At 32.9% G+C, this 16,896-nt stretch overlaps 1 long non-coding RNA gene across 1 annotated transcript in view; it reads left to right on the top strand.

Moving 5' to 3' along the window:
• Window positions 1–318: 318 nt before the first annotated feature.
• The window catches only part of LOC125923685 (uncharacterized), a 175,985-nt gene continuing 159,407 nt past the window's right edge, over window positions 319–16,896 (top strand). The window contains exon 1 of the long non-coding RNA XR_007458134.1: window positions 319–365. This is a non-coding gene — a long non-coding RNA (uncharacterized LOC125923685). The remainder of the gene's footprint in view (window positions 366–16,896) is intronic.

Genomic DNA, 16,896 nt, shown 5'->3' with positions numbered 1-16,896 from the left:
CCGTTTCCACAATAAATTATACTTACCAGGGGATCAATAATTCAGGTGTTTCCTGGATTATGCATGAAGGGGTATTTAAATGCTTGACCTCTTGACTTTTAAATTTTTTTTGTCTGTATTAATGATAACCAAACCCTCTATTTATGGTTGATGATGTTTGTTTTCCTTAGATTTTATGTTGAGGCCTAATACAGCCACATTTTAAAGGTCACGTCAGATTTTTCCAATTTAAGCTAATTTGCATATATAGATCCAAGATCTATTATGTATTGATTTTAGTTCTCAGAGACCAATCATAATTTCAAATGTTTATGTCTCGGGGCGCCTGGGTGGCTCAGTCGGTTAAGCGGCCGACTTCGGCTCAGGTCACGATCTCGCGGCCCGTGAGTTCGATCCCCGCGTCGGGCTCTGGGCTGATGGCTCAGAGCCTGGAGCCTGCTTCCGATTCTGTGTCTCCCTCTCTCTCTGCCCCTCCCCTGTTCATGCTCTGTCTCTCTCTGTCTCAAAAATAAATAAAAAAAAAACGTTAAAAAAAATGTTTATGTCTCTTGGAAGATGTTTCATTATTATTTATACAGGATGTATATTTTTCATTTTTAAGGAGTGAGCAATACGCCAGATCAACATGAACATGCTTGAACAATAAATGAGTTACGTGTCACCAGGTGAACAGGTTAATGGGTGTATTTAACACATTATCTGTTTTAGGCCAACATGGAGGTATTTGGATCCAAATGCAGTGTTTGTACATCAGGATTCTTAGTAAACTGAAGAATGCTACTCACCCAGAGATTATATGTGTGACAACAAATGAACTCATTTTAACTGATGTTTTAAATGATCAAAAATTGTGATACTTACTGATATTTATACATAATATTGTGATTGCCTTAACAATAATGAGACTTTTTCCCCCCCTGAGGATCCAAGTAATGTATGTAGCATTCAAAGGACAACTCAAAATGGAGATTTCCTGACTTATGTTAAGGGAGTTTAATTCCTTGGTCTGATTGTTCTTTAAGAAGCAAAAACAAATAAGCAACAACCATTTTTTGATCTATATTCATATCCAACCATCTTTAATTCTTTAAGATAAAGATTAGATCGTATATCATAATTGGCTCATTTCACAAATTGACAAGTGGACTTAAAATAGTTTACAGGTTATCTGAGAAATCTAACAGTGCTTATTTAAACAAAATATTGTACGAATAAAGAAAAATAACCTAAGTTTTAATAAGAAATCAGTGTCTTTTGCCAAAAATACAACACTTATTTTTAAAAAGAAAAATAAATAAATAACATTTGTTGTTGTGAATTTAGTTTTATCTCTAACAGAGAAACTGACCCTCTCCAACACTGCAAGGAAATTCCATTGCACAAATTACAATCTGTCTGCCCTATGAGCAATGTACAGCTGCTCAAAGAAACTGTGTTCAGCCCTCTGCCATGCTTTTCTACATGCTGCCTTATCCTCCTGGACCTGTTCTTTTTCACATTCTTCAATTGATTAACCTGTATTCAACTTTCAAGAGTTACTTGGGCATCATCTGTTAGTTTGACAGAAGAAAGAAAACTTCCCTAGGGCTGCCTGGGTGGCTTACTCAGTTAAGGGGTTAAGCAACCAACTCTTCATTTAGGCTCAGGTCACTATCGGACAGTGGGGAGCCTACTTGGGATTCTTTCTCTCCCTTTCTCTCTCTCTCTCTCCCCCTCCTCTCCTGTGATCTCTCTCGCTTGCTTGCTTGCTCAAGCATTAAACTTCAAATTTTTTTTTTTAAAAAAAGAAGAAAACTTCCCACAGAATTTAGGGAGAAAAAGACATGATATCTTGATAGAAACATTAAAGAACCTTGGAAGAAGAAGCAGAGAAATGGGTTAGAACCCTGGCTTTGCCACTAATCCTTGAACTTTGGAAAAATCGCTTAATCTCTCAAGAATTTATTTGTGTTGGATGGATTGAAATAAATAATCCCTAGGAGTATTTATAATTCATATTTTTAGCCTATGGCAACTTATATTTTCTATTCGGAAACACTTAACCTATTTGAACCTTCAAGAAAAATCGTAACAGATTAAGTTCACTCTCAAAATCCATTATATCACTGGGCCCAAGTATTAAATCTAAATATATTTTTAATATATTCCTTTAATATATTGCCTTAAAATAAGCTCTATATGTCATTAGTGGTCTTATCACTTATCTGTAAATTTTAATAAAGGCAGAATCTAGCATCTTGTGAGTACTTATAAACACTTATTAACATATAGAAGGTAAAAGAATTATAAAATAACAAGCATAAAAAATTTGACTACTTTGATAATGAGATTCCAGTTTAATGATCAGAAACTTCCAAAGTTCTAAGAGAGTATTCTGATTATTCCTAATTCTTAAAGACAGTAACTTAATTCACTTAATTAGCTCACGAATTATTTAAAAGGAAAATATGAAAGATCACATTCCTTTTATTCTATTTTCTAGTATTATCCCACAATATGTTTCTTGTCTGTTAAATTTAGTACTTCAATTTGTAATCTTTAAATGTCATTCTGTTTGAGTTCAGAATAGGCAAAAGTCCCTTGATTAATGAAAAATTTTGGTTAAACCATACCATAATGTAAAATTAGTATTTAGGTTAAAACATTTCAAGCATTTTAATAGTTTTTAATTACAAAAGAACGTAGCAATTTTGGTAAGAGAAGACTGCAACAACATGACAATACAAATTATACAAATCATTGAGTATAGAAATATAGAATAGAAAAGGAATTAATGAACAATTCAGACTTTAACAGCATGGGTTCCTGCCTTTCCTCTATACCATACTGGGTGCACAGTTTCTGCTTCATCTTTAACTTTAATACCCATAATAAAACTGTATGATATTTAAGTGCATATATACACCATAAGAAATTTCTGCAAAATATCTGTAACAGAGGTAGGAGGCATAAACTATAAAAATATTGTGAATATGATGCTGTTGGCTATACACCTGTATTCCCACAAAATTTACATTCAGAAACCAATCCTTAATGAGATAGTATTTTCTTGCCTTTGGGAGGTGATTAGGTTGTGAGGGTGGAGCCCTGATAAATGGGATTAGTGCCCTTGTGAAAGAGACTCCAGAGAGCTCCCTCACCTCTCCTGCCATGTGAAGATAGAGTAAGAAACTAGCCATGAGGAACCAGGAAGTAGGTTCTCACCAGACACCACCTGCTGACTGTAATCTTGGAATTCCCAGCCTCCAGAACTGTGAGAAATAAACATTTGTTGTTTAAACCACGCAGTCTATATGGTACTCTTGTTATAGCAACCAGAACAGACTAAGATAATGCTCTTTTTGGTAAAACCTTAGTAGTAAATATAACTTAATCTCATTTAAGATCTACAAATTAAATCATAACATGTCATAAATCATATATGAATCTAAAACAGATATTTCTATATATGATTTTTTTAAGGCCAAGTTTATATTTAGTTTCATTTATTCCATTTCCCATTTCATCACTTCTTCCTTTAACATTTCTTGTAATGAAGGCCTGCCAGCAATGAATTTTCTCAGTGTTTTTTTTCTGGAAAAGTCTTTATGCCACCTTTATTTTTGGAAGATATGTTCATTGACTACAGACTTCTGTGTTGCCACTTTGTTTTTCCCTTTTTGAAATTTTAGAGACATCACTTCACCACCTTCTAATTTGCAGCGTTCTTGATGAGAAATCTACTGTAATTCTTATCTTTGTTCTTCTGTATATAATGTGTTTATTTCCTCTCCTCTGGCTACCTTCAATGTTGTCTTTGATTTTCAGTGGTTTGAATATGACATGTCTGGGTGTGTTTTTTGTTGTTGTTACTCTTCTTTATCTGTTCATTGTTTTTTAAGCTTCTTTGTATCTGTAATTTGGCATATGTCATTAAGTTTAAAAAATTAATGGCCATTATTTCTCAATTTTTTCTTCTGCCTAATTCTCTTTTTCCCACTGAGATTTCAATTATACCTAAGTAAGACCGCTTGATATTGCTCCACAGCTATTGTTCTTTTATTCCCCCCCGCCCCTGATTTTTTTTCTCCCCTTTTATTTTTTAGGTTGGGTAACTTATGTTGACCTATCTTCAAGTTCATCGATTCTTTCCTCAGCTCTGTTGAGTTTCCAGATCAGACCATCACAGGCATTCTTCATCTCTCCTTCTGAGCTTTTAATAATTAGCTTTGGTATTTGATTCATTCTTACAACTCCATCTCTGCTGAAATTACACATCTATTCTTGCTTGTCATCAAACTTTTCCATCAGAGTATTTAGCATATTAATTATGGTTATTTTCACTCTTCTTTATGATATTTCCAATATCTGCAGCAATATCTGAATCTGATTCTGTTGCTTCTCCTATCTCTTGGCAGTGTGTTGTTTTTTCTTGATTTTCTTTGTGCCTCAGAATTTTTGCGGGAAGCCAGACATCTTGTGTAAGGTGTAGAGACTTAGGTCAATGAACTATATTCCTGAAAATAGGCATGTCATTCCTTCTGCCAGAGGTTTGGTATGGGAATCTAGGTCAGTCTAGGCAGAGTTGAACTGGGTTTGTTATTGTTGCTACAGGTACCCACAGGCTTCAATTTTCTCTAACCACACCTTTCATTTAGGGTCGGGATAGTTTGCCAGAGGGTTTTTCTAACTGTTGGCTCCACTTTCATCTTTAGTCTCTCCTTTGTGCTGTGTCTCCAGGAGGGCTTCTCTCCATATTGTTGTAATATTCCTATCCAAATTCCTCTATTACTGATAACCCAGTGCTTGTTAGTCTGTGGCACGTAGAGAGAGGCATTTTCTGCTCCTGTGATTAACCCTAAATCTTAGGCAGGCACTGTGTCCTTGGGTCTCACAGATGCAGCCTTTCAGTGCTTCAGCCTCCCCACCTGCTTGTAGTTCTGGGCTTATCATATATTCCTGCCCCTGTCTCAGGAATAAAAGATTTTTTTTTCTATTCCCCCAACTGTAGTGAGTTTTCATCAGTGGGTCTGCTGTTCTCCCTGTATTTTGGGTGTCTGTTTTGTACGGATAATAGGAAGGAGAACCTGGATGGAGTTTTGTGCTTTTCCTACAGCAGCTGCTATTCCCTTCTTTAAATCGTTAGCTCAAGGAACACTTTCTCAGGAATCTTGCAAGATGTTTTTGTGAGTATCCAGTGAAATCTGTAGAGAAGAGCCTATCAGTGGGTGCACATTCTCATTATACTTACATCCTCTTGCTAGCCCACATTCGACCCCTACCAATTTGTTAATTAGCAATTAACAGAATTCTTACGTTACCTAACTTTGCTGTATCTAGTCTCTCCTTGTAAACTGTCATTTTACTTCTGTCTCAGGTAACTTGGTTGCCCTGTTACTTTAGCTCTCTGACATTTCAAAAAAAGTTGTGGATTTATATTTTTTCAGGTTTTTCTTTTGTTGTTGTTATCATAAGGGTGGGAACCAGGTTCTTTCTAGCTTTTTATATCCCAAGTTAAACCAAACATCTACATATAGCTTTAGCATATATTTATTATCTAAATAACTTCAATAACCTAGAATAATAATCATGATTGTCTATAAATCAAAGGAGATGACATATATTTGTGTTAGCTGAGTATAGCTTTTACTTTTTAGTAGCTCAAAATTGTAAGCTCAATTGTAAACCAACCATTAGTTTGGTTTCAAAAGAATGACAATATTGAGAGTTTTACTTCTGTAAGATTATAACATAGATTACACTTTTCTTTTGGATCTTTTCTACTTTCTAGTAATCAATTATACTAGTTTGTCTCCTAGTAGTTGTATATGAATAATTTCTTCATGCCACTTAAAGTGTTTTCTTGCTATTCTCTTTGTGACTGAAACCTCTCTTCTGAAGAACAGAACTTTCTCATTCCCAGATGTATATGTACATTTAACTGCAAACAGACACAATGCACTTTCTAAGAATACAGAGCCATTTTACTCATGTAACATTTGAAGCAACCCTACCAGCCATGACTTCTGAAGGTTTATTTCAAAGGTAGTGATAGTAAAGTTTTGTTATTTCTCACTATTGTTGAAATATGTTCCTTTATTATTCCTAAGTAGATCAAAGAATGAGGAAAACAAGTAAAATCAAAGTTACACCTAAAATAGGAAGATAAATAATGCAAAGATATTGTGTGGGATGATAGAGTCAGAAAAGAAAGGGAAATGACAACAAATAAATTGATAAACCAAAAAGGAAAGGGAATAAATCAGAAGGCACAGTGGAAAAACTAGTTTGAAAAATCTGTTTGTACAAATACAGCCTAGCATCTTAAAAACCTTCTTTCTGACTTTAAGATTAATGTCATTATAAATAGTTTGCTCTCCTGCCTTTCCTCTTAATTTGTTGTTTTTCATCACTTGCTGATGAAATCGTTTGGAACTTAAAAATCACTTTTCAGCTCTAAAAGCAAAGCAAAAAAAGAAATGATTGAAAATTAGGGTAGGTAAGCTAAAGCAAATGAGAGGGAAACATACTTTGAAAAACTGACCGTGTACATTTTTTTTTGATAAACTGAATAACAACGATTGCTGTCTCATAGAATACTTTTGTATTTTCAAGGATAGATTGAACTACAATGTGAAAAGTCCTATGGAAACATTTAATCCTTCAATTATATGTAGCTAAATTGTTTCCCTTTATTTTTAGGCTAATTCTCTACCTATTTATCAAACAGTAAAAAAAAGTGTATGTTGTAAACATACGGTTTAGTTCTATTTGTATTATAAAGGCAACTTCTATCTGATTCTGAATAGGTAGATAATATTATTATCATGTTTAGCCATTTCAATTAAGTTGACATTCAACTATCTGGAGATGACTTAACTAAATTAGGTAAATACCTCTGAATAGATTGCATATAAATATTTGATGCTCCTTTTTATAAATTGAGAAATAATAAAGCCATGCTATGAAATGAAAGAAAAACATATACATTTAATTATTTTAACCAAAAAAATTTTGAACTGTTGCATGCATTTTGCAATACGATGTTCACAATTTTTCTACAAAAAATATATTTATGGTTTATTAAATTTTAGAGCTGGCTTATGAAATTTTAGGATATTCCTTTGAAAAAAGGTAAGACACATTCCTGTTAGAAGTGTATGCTGTGCTAGGGGCACTTGTACCCCAAAGTTTATAGCAGCACTTTCAACAACAGCCAAAATATGGAAAGAGCCTAAATGTCCATCAGTTGACAAATGGATAAAGAAGTTGTGGTTTATCTATACAATGGAATACTACTTGGCAATGAAAAAGAATGAAATATGGCCTTTTGTGACAACGTGGATGGAACTGGATAGTGTTATGCTAAGTGAAGTAAGTCATACAGAGAAAGACAGATACCATATATTTTCACTGTTATGTGGATCCCGAGAAACTTAACAGAAGACCATGAGGGAGGGGAAGGGGGAAAAAAAAGTTACAGAGAGGGAAGGAGACAAACCATAAGGGACTCTTAAAAACTGAGAATAAACTGAGGCTGATGGGGGGTGAGAAGGAGGGGAAAGTGGGTGATGGACATTGAGGAGGGCACCTGTTAGGATTAGCACTGGGTGTTGTATGGAAACCAATTTGACAATAAATTTCATATTTAAAAAAAAAGTGTGTGCTGTGTAATTTAGAACACCTATAGTATTTAGTATAGCATACAATAGAAAATAACCTACGTGAATCAGTTCCTATATTTTGAAGTGTTGAGATAATACTGTATGGGTCAGATCTTTGCAAAATTTTTTTCAAATATTATAAATCTCAACTCACACAAATATAGAGTTGGTCTTACAAGTATAAGATAACCCTTTACTCACTAAATTGATTATAGATTTTTAAACCAGAAACCAGTTTGAAATTAAGAAGTCAACATCATTTGAATAGATGATCTATCCTTTTAGTATTTAACAAAAACTGTACTGTTTACATTCAAATAAATTTTCAAGACTCCCAGTTCCCCAAGTTAATCATTCCGCAAGCATTTCTCTGAAAGTGAAAAGTATTAACTAAGACTATATTACTTTCAATTTAACTTTGATCAATTATTAGTAGCAAATACAGGCATATTGGAGTGGGCTGGATAATTAAAAGCCACATCATGCTTAGGGAGATGGAGATGTAAATTCTCTCATTATATATTCATAGCCTTTCTAATTACCTCATCATGTAAGCAATCCCTCTTTGTTGCTAGATTCTGTTTCGGGTTATCACCAAAGGAAATTGTGAAACTGGATATATTTCAAAATAAAGTGGCAGCTATAGAACAAAGAAGTCCTGGATACTAAATATAAAAAAAAAGAAAAAAAAAGAATGAATGAAACTTTAGTTAATTGTAACCTAGCGAAAGTGTTAATCACCACTTCTGACATAGTCACTAATGTAAAATACTAGAGTGAGTAGCCAACTGTAAGATATCCATATATCTTAAAATCTTAAAATTCACATTGATTTTAGGGAACAAGGCAGGAATAGAGATATTTAAAATCAATATTCTGAATTCATATGTAGAATAAAACATTCACTCTTTCAATATAATATCTTTGATAAGCACCACAATTACAAATACTTAAGTCTCCACTAATACATAACTCAGAGATCCTAAGACTTAACACGACCAAAAGGAAATGTGATAATTCATAATTATTCAAATTCATTAAGCTAACTATTTCCAAGTCCACATGTTTAGGAGGGTAATATCCATATTGGTTTATATATTGAGGCACAGAATACACTTCAACTTTAGATTCTCTTACTTAGACAAACCATGCATCATTTTGTTTTTCATTCTGTTTTTCATAGCGTTAACTGTTATTTAACCAGAACAAATTATTTGAAATCTCAAATATTTAATATTATTTTCCTATGCACTTTGATTCTGTGAAAGTGAGAAATAAGATTAATCCAAATTTTTTATTATACTTCCATATTCTTTATTTTCCTACTCATAATTATTTTCAGAACACTTATAATGAACTCACATTTCCAAAAGTTTCTAGTAACAATACCTCCTCTATTTCCCTAACAATAGATATTCTTCTATCTTCAATGCAATATCTAAATTCAATCTTCTATTCATTATAGCAAATCTTTCTGCCACAACCTTATTCATAATAATTCAGAAATTCAAAAGTCTTTCATGAAATGTGAGATAATAAAGTGCATATTTTGATTGTTGTTTGAGCAGCTTAATAATGATGCAAAGTGCTGCAATTTTTTAATTGATTCACAGATCCTCCTCAGTGAATGTGATCAAATTGTATGTTTCTTTTGCCGATAGGGAAGAAAAGCATTATAAACACAGTACTGTGGCTTTGAATCACCTTCAAAATCACATTAAGATAGACCTATTTGCTATTTATTGCTCCACATACTTAGAATCACGTGGTTTATTGCTGCAGCAGTCTATAAAAGGTGGTAAACAGCCATGATTTTCTGATGTGTGGAAAAAGAGGAAAGACATGAATGGAAATGGGCAATGAAAATAGCTCTTTCTCAAAGTCTGATGGCACTTTGGAGATTCTACATATTAAATTTACATATACATCTCTCACTGAAAAAAGTTCATGTTAAAGCAGACAAGCTGTCACAGAAATCTCCTGAGCTGAAGTGCAAATATCTGACTCTCTGCCAAGGTGCATATATTTATAATACAGCTGAGCAAGGTTGTAAAATCCGGGATTTCTATCCAAAAATTTATAGACTATTTTCAATTTTTCTAAATATGATGACTTGGAAATAAACTAAAGTGGTTAGAAAGTCAAGTTTTCTTTAAATTCACTAGAAACAGGATTTATTTCAATGGATTGCCATTTCAAGGAAAGAGGTCTCATTAGCTGTGTGGCAAAAACACAGCTGTGTATGATATAAGAGCTCTGGGAACAAGTAGGTAAAAAGAAGTTAGGATTTAAGAAACCTTACTGATTCATTTGACACAGAAAGTACTATCACTGTTGCTATCACGGTTGCACTGAAAATAAACTTAAGAGCCTCTTCTCTATTTGCCGCAGACTTTGAGTCATTACTGAAGCTTCAACACACTTGGCCACATCGCAATGCAGTTTTCTTAAATGGGCTGGATAATGACAAACAGATAAGGAAGAGGCAAAGGGAACCAACCGTTTGCTACGAACACATTGTAGGTAATATACAACATTGGGGATTGCATATTGACCGTAGGGCACTTGGTCTCAGCATGCCATGCTACAGCACAGGAACACATAGCCATGGTTACAACACAGAGCTGAATTTAAGAGACTCACATAATTGCCTGCGAGAAGGTACAGGAGCACTTCCATAAGCTGTGCCCTGTAAATAAAACACATTTTTTTTTGGAGCAACTAATCATTGGTAACAATAGAAAATGGTGGAGGAATGAATAAAGAATATGAAAAGAAATACAAAATAAAGATGATTTAAAATATTTTTATTCAATAAGGCTTTTGAGTTACTGTATTTGGAGGTATATATATTAAGATAATACCTGGAGGAAATTAAGAAAAATATATGTAATGCACCAAAATAAGAAGATAAAATAAAAATTACAGCAAAAGATGGGAACATTTAAATTTGACAGAGAGTTTTGTGAAAAGTAGAACACACATGATATTTATGAAGTGGCCTCCTTAAAAAGTAGGTTCCCTTGCACCAATTCCTTAGCTGATGCAAACATTTTCTCAAAGTCTTAAACTAAGCAGTGTACTAGTATTTGCTCTTTTCTTTTTCTACCTCAAATACCGTACAAAATAAAACTAATGACCTCAATAAAATGGCCCTCATCTGTGTATCAATAAAAGTTAATCACTGAAAAACAGCATAATCAAATGGAAAGAGAAAGTTATTAAATAAAGATATTAATGGTGTATGATGGACACCTACGTTAGGACAACCACATACTGAATACTTGCTATATTCTTCCAGTTGCCAACGCTCTGCACAAACACAGATTGTAATTCAAATTAATTATTTTTATTTCTGACACTGATCTCTGTCACAAAATTACATTATAGTATACTCAAGGAGAAGTTTTTAAGTATTAGGTAAATATAGACCTCTGTGAAAGTCAATAGTTCATTCTAAATATAATAACTTAGAAAAGACTAGAACATTTGAAAAAGGTAAATTAATATTTATTGAACATTTATTCTCTGAAGCTCCCATGCTTAGCATGTGAAAAGCATTATCTCATTTGGTTTCCACAACAGTCCCTGATATAGTTACAATTTTTTACTTTTGTTTAGTATTCCAGTTTTTGCTAATAACAAAACCCTCTTTAGAATGATTAAATAACTTTAGATTCAGTTTAGAATCCGTTTAAAGAGCTATTCACTTTTTAAAGGCTAGTTAAATAATTAAAATGAGAGATCCACAAAATAATCCCTGTTGTTGGCTTTAATGAATTTTCCTTCTAATTAGCATAGTAAACACTAGTATTATGGGCTTGGTTCCTATAAAGGTATACTTATGAGGAAATTTATCTTATAAGTTATTTCTTTACCCATTGCTCCCACACATGGATAGCCTCCCCCAATTATCAATACCCCCTCCCCCCAACCCAGAGTGGTACGTTTATTACAATTGATAAACCTACACTGACGTATTACTATCACCTAAAATCCATAGTTTACCTAAGGATTTGCTCTAATTGTTTCATTGAATTCAGTGGGTTTCGACAAACGCATGACATGTATCTACCATTATAGTATTATACAGAGTAGTTTCACTGTCCTAAAAATCCTCCACCTATTCCCACCCCTCAACCTTCACCCTTAACAACCACTGGTTTTTATACTCATAATTTTGCCTTTCCAAGAATATTAAATAGTTAGAGGCATTCAGTATACAGCATTTTCAGATTGGCTTCTTTCATTCGGTAATATGCATTTAAGGTTTCTTTATGACTTTTCAAGGCTTGATGGTTCATTTCCTTTTAGTACTGAAAAATATTCCATTGTCTGGATGTATCACAGTTTATTTATCCATTCACTTGTTAAAGATCATCTTGGTTACTTCTCAGTTTGGGAAATTATGAATAAAACTATTACAAACGTCTGTGTGCAGATTTATGTATGGACACAAGTTTGCAACTCAGTTGGGTTAATATCAACGAGGGCCATTACTGAATTGTATAGTAAGCGCATACTTAACTTTGTAAGAAACTTCCAAACTGCCTTCCAAAGTGGATGGACCTCTATAGCATCTTTTATAAGTAAAAATGCCATCAAATGTCAGCATAAAGAATAAATATTGCCAAAATGATAAATCTAAGATAGTTTATTTCCAAAGTCTTCATTTTGTTAGACCTTGACTTTATAAACTAATATATATGTATCAGTTAAGAAAACAGGAGAGTAAATATTACTATTTTTTAAAGTAATATTTGGGTTGGAATAATGAATCATCAGAAAGCACCATTAGAAAACTATGCATTGTTAAAAACTTATTGGGCTTAAGAAGATTGCTTAGGATATATAATGTAGAACCAGGAAGAGAAATATTTAGGGAAACATGATGACTTAAGCCTAGATTCTCCAGTTCATACACATAATTTTCTTTCTAACTCATTTTCTCTCTAAAGGATTGATTTAAAATTCCATCCCTAATTTGAGACTATAAATTAAAGCAATAATTAACAATAATTAAAGGCAATAAAATGTCAAAATTGAAGTATTGAACTTATTCATCAAATGCTTAGTAAAGAACAAGCCAGCATTCACATTAAATGCAGGAGCTTATTAAATTCAGCAGAGAAATACTTCTCTTCTGTATTTTTTTTTTTTTTTACTATACAGACAGGGTAGTTCATGGATATCATTACACTTATTTAATATTTTTACAGTAGTTTATAGCACATCATGTGCTTATTTTATATGTATTGCTGTATTAGAAGTGACAAAATTCACTGAAGCACATTATCTCTATATGATAAGATATTTTTTCTGCATTCCCAGTAGAGGCTATTCTCTGGATTATGTGAGTATGCTGGTTCTCATTATAAACCATCTTAGTTATAAATAAGAACTGAAATAAGCACAAGATTCTGCAACAAGGAAAAAATATGAAAACTAGAATCCCATGAAAAAAAGGCAATAAATAAATACCTTAAAGAGCACCAAAAAAAAAAAAAAGAAAGATAAACTTCCTTAATATCTTCCTACTCCTCTGGAAGCATTTAAGAAAAAACAGATTGTAGGTGTACTCCAGAACCCAGAGATAGAAAAGAGGAATGTACATTCTGTTTGGGGTAAGAGCTAACACCATTCTTACTTGTGAAAGATGTTAAAGTAATATCTCAGTTACAATTGAATAAGAATTTAGAACTTATTCACTAGCCCCAGGCACACACACCAAAAAGCAAAACAGTGACAGACATAGAATGGAAATATAAATATAAAAAATTCTTAAATAACCCTTTATCCAAAAGTGTTGGGCCAAGGGTTTTTCAGAATCCAGTATTATTTAGAATTTGCAAAGTAACACCTCTAGCTAACTCTAGGGCTAGAGTAATCAAAGACATTAATATTTCTGCAGCAAAAATATGATAATCCCACTGTGATTTAAAGAAATTATAAGTAGCTTCTTGTTAATTTAGATCAGGTCAGGTTTGGTTACCAAATAAGTCATAGAAAATCTTTGGGTTTTCAAGGAACTTTATTTGCTTGTTCTTGTTTTTTTTTTGTTTTGTTTTTTGTTTTTTTGTTTTGGCTCTCAGAATTGCAGATAAGAGATTAAAGAGCTATACAATTATTAAAGATAATGTAATTAGAAACCAAGTAAGTGAAATTTTTAGAAAATTAGAATTTCCATTGCCTTTTCTTAGGTCCTCATAAAATTAAAGTTCTATTGATAAAGAAATGGTTTAAGAAACAATTAGTTATTCAAGAAAGTAGATTTAATATTTAGCATTTGAAGAAGAATGTTCAACTTCTAGAATAATTACAAATAAAAGAAAATTTGACCTTTGTCCCATCACAGTATGTATAAATGGAAATAGTAGGATTTAATTGATATAACCATTCTAAATGCTGAAGTAATATGATTTTAAATGATGACAAGATATGTCTGATAAATATCAATATTTTTACATTCCTTCTATTTAAGCTAAATTAATTAGCTAATTAATTAATTTCTATTTTATTAATTTCTATTTAAACTTATAAGGGTAAACCTTTAAGTTTATATATACCACTCAGAACTGTCCTCAAGGACTAATTAACAGAGATGGGCCAATAGTTCATGAAATATGTAGGTTATAAAATACTTGGCAATTCCTTGAAATTGGAAACTATTCAGGTGTATGAATTTTAGACACCTAAATTATATAAGAAACAACCTTATTAGTTTTGGGCTTACTTAGATTCTTGCTTTGATATTTAAACCTTTATTAAAACACCCAAATTGAACATATTAAAGTATTATCTATTTTAAAATCTTCCTTGGATCATTGAGCTGCCCGAGGCATGCCCTTGATCTACCACACTGGATGACTCAAGTGATAGAGTTACTTTCTCATTAATCAAACCAGGCAGTGCACAGAACTTGCAAGATGAAAGTGCCTTTAAATAGATTGCACTTTTTGTACCCAGTTTGTTATCTTTACATGACCAAAAATAGTGATAATCAGGCTTAATATCTACTATTAGCATTTCAGACCTCATTTCAAGAATAATTCTGCCATGTTTTTAATTTGAAGGTAGTGCAGTAAAATTGAGACAAACAAGTAAGATTTGGGGTTAGATATTTAGCTTCCAGAAAGGGAAGAAAGAAAAGTGGTTTTTTTTATGAATAAAAGAAAAAAATTACAGCGATTTGTGAGATACTTTCCTTTATTTTCTCAACAACCTGGTAGAAACTCAGAAATGAACATCTGTATGGTAATAACGAATCACCTTCTTACAGCCTCCAAATAATGCAACCGGATCTAAACATTTCTATTTCTATTCAGGAAATAATCACAGTGAAAATTCTTTGAGAAAATTAAATTTATGCCCTTCTTTTTTACCTACCTCTAACAGTATTTACCATAGGACCCACGTGTAATAAATTCACCATACATATTTAACAAACATTTGCAATATAAACTTTGCTATCATTAATTTTAAAACATGACTAGTTTGATGAGATCTAATTGAGGTATATGAAAACATATAAGTTTTCTTACATAAACTTTGCTTTAAATTATTTTTTTTTCTTTTCTTAAATTGACCCTCTTGAAAGTAATTTATCTGCAATTTTCAATAATATATCTCCTGCTAGTACTTCAGTAAGAAACATAAGAGATAAGTATGAACTTTCAAAGTACACTGAGAATATGAAATATAGTATCACCCATAAGGAAAACACAAATTCCTCTGCATGCTTTATATCATTTTAACTTACAATAGTAATCACCAACTTACTGTATTTCCTAGGGATTTCCCAAGGCACAGCCAAAGGCAATCAGTTCCTCCCAGCTAGTCATAAATGTCCTATGTTTCTTTCATTGCTTAAATATTGCCCTAAGCCCTTTCCTTTTATTATATGCCTTTGAAATGGAGTGAACCATGTCCCAAAAGACCCTTACCAAGAAGAAAGTTGACATTTGCAATAATAAGAAGCAGCATGCACTGTGTGTGAATATGAGGGCCTAAAAGACTTGACATAACGTCCCTCTAATTATTTTAGTCTTCTTCTCTGGCAGTGTGCTCATTTATTATCAATAGAAATTAAAACCTTTTAATTGTCAGTACTCTTCACGCTACAGATGTGGGGAAATAAGTTAATACTGAGGACAGGCTATTTATAAAATTGTTTTTGTAGAGATAGAGATAAACATTCTCTTTAAACTTATTTTTTTTGTTATTTGACAGAGAGGTACTCACTATGATAAACTACATACATTTTACAGAAAAAAGAGAAAAAGAGGACTAAAATACATAATGAAAAGCAAAGACATAAAAGATTAATTTAATCATTTGAAAGCATACACTTGACATATACAAATACTTATTAAAAAGCTTTGGTGCAGGGCATCTGGGTGGCTTAGTTAACCAGATGGTTGGTGGTTAACCAACCTCTGATTATTGGTTTCCGCTGAGGTCATAATCTCATGGTCCTGAGATGAGCTGAGCTCCGCATCTGGCCCTGCGTTAACAGCATGGAGCCTGCTTCAGATTCTCTCTCTCCCTCTCCCTGCCTCTCTCCCATTCATGCACTCTCTGTCTCTGTCTCTGTCTCTCTCTCTCAAAATAAATAAATAGACATTAAAAGGAAAAAAAAAACACCCTTTAATGCTTCCCCAATGGTGGCAGAATTCAGAAACCTGTACTTAACCCTCAGGTTTGCTACAAGCTTATCACTTTTAAATCTATCACTTTCCCAAATAACACTCAGACTGGCCTTAAAAAAAAAAAAAGAAAAGAAAAGAAAAAAGAAAAAAAAACAGAAAATGGAAAAATAAGTAGGTTGTGGGACACAGGGAAGAGGAGATAATTCTGTAAAGTTCATGTCTTGATTGGCAAATCCGAACTATATCCAAGTGTGTATATTGAAGGTAGAGTAATATTCCAGTTATCTGGAATCAGACATGCAAAATATTCAGAAGCATGAGAGAAATGTGGACCTGAAAGTACAATGGTCTCTAAGTAGTAAGGATGATATTGTATCATAGCCTATTCCACAGGCTATGATTCCACAGCCTATTCCAATAGGCCGAGGAACATAATCTTCTTCAGGGTACAACATTTAATAAAAGACAATAAATCAATGCCCTTTCATTTGCAAAATAAGGACCAGTTGATCAGCTACCAGAGAAAATCTCTGAATCCAAGAATTCTACAAAAATGTATCTCCACACTAAACATTTTATTTTAACCTAAAACACACGGAAGTTCA

This window comes from Panthera uncia, chromosome B1, assembly GCF_023721935.1.
Source record: "Panthera uncia isolate 11264 chromosome B1, Puncia_PCG_1.0, whole genome shotgun sequence".
In the NCBI taxonomy this organism is placed as follows: Eukaryota; Metazoa; Chordata; class Mammalia; order Carnivora; family Felidae; genus Panthera; species Panthera uncia.
Note: the sequence above shows the minus strand (reverse complement) of the source record. Positions and strands in the feature narration are given on the sequence as shown.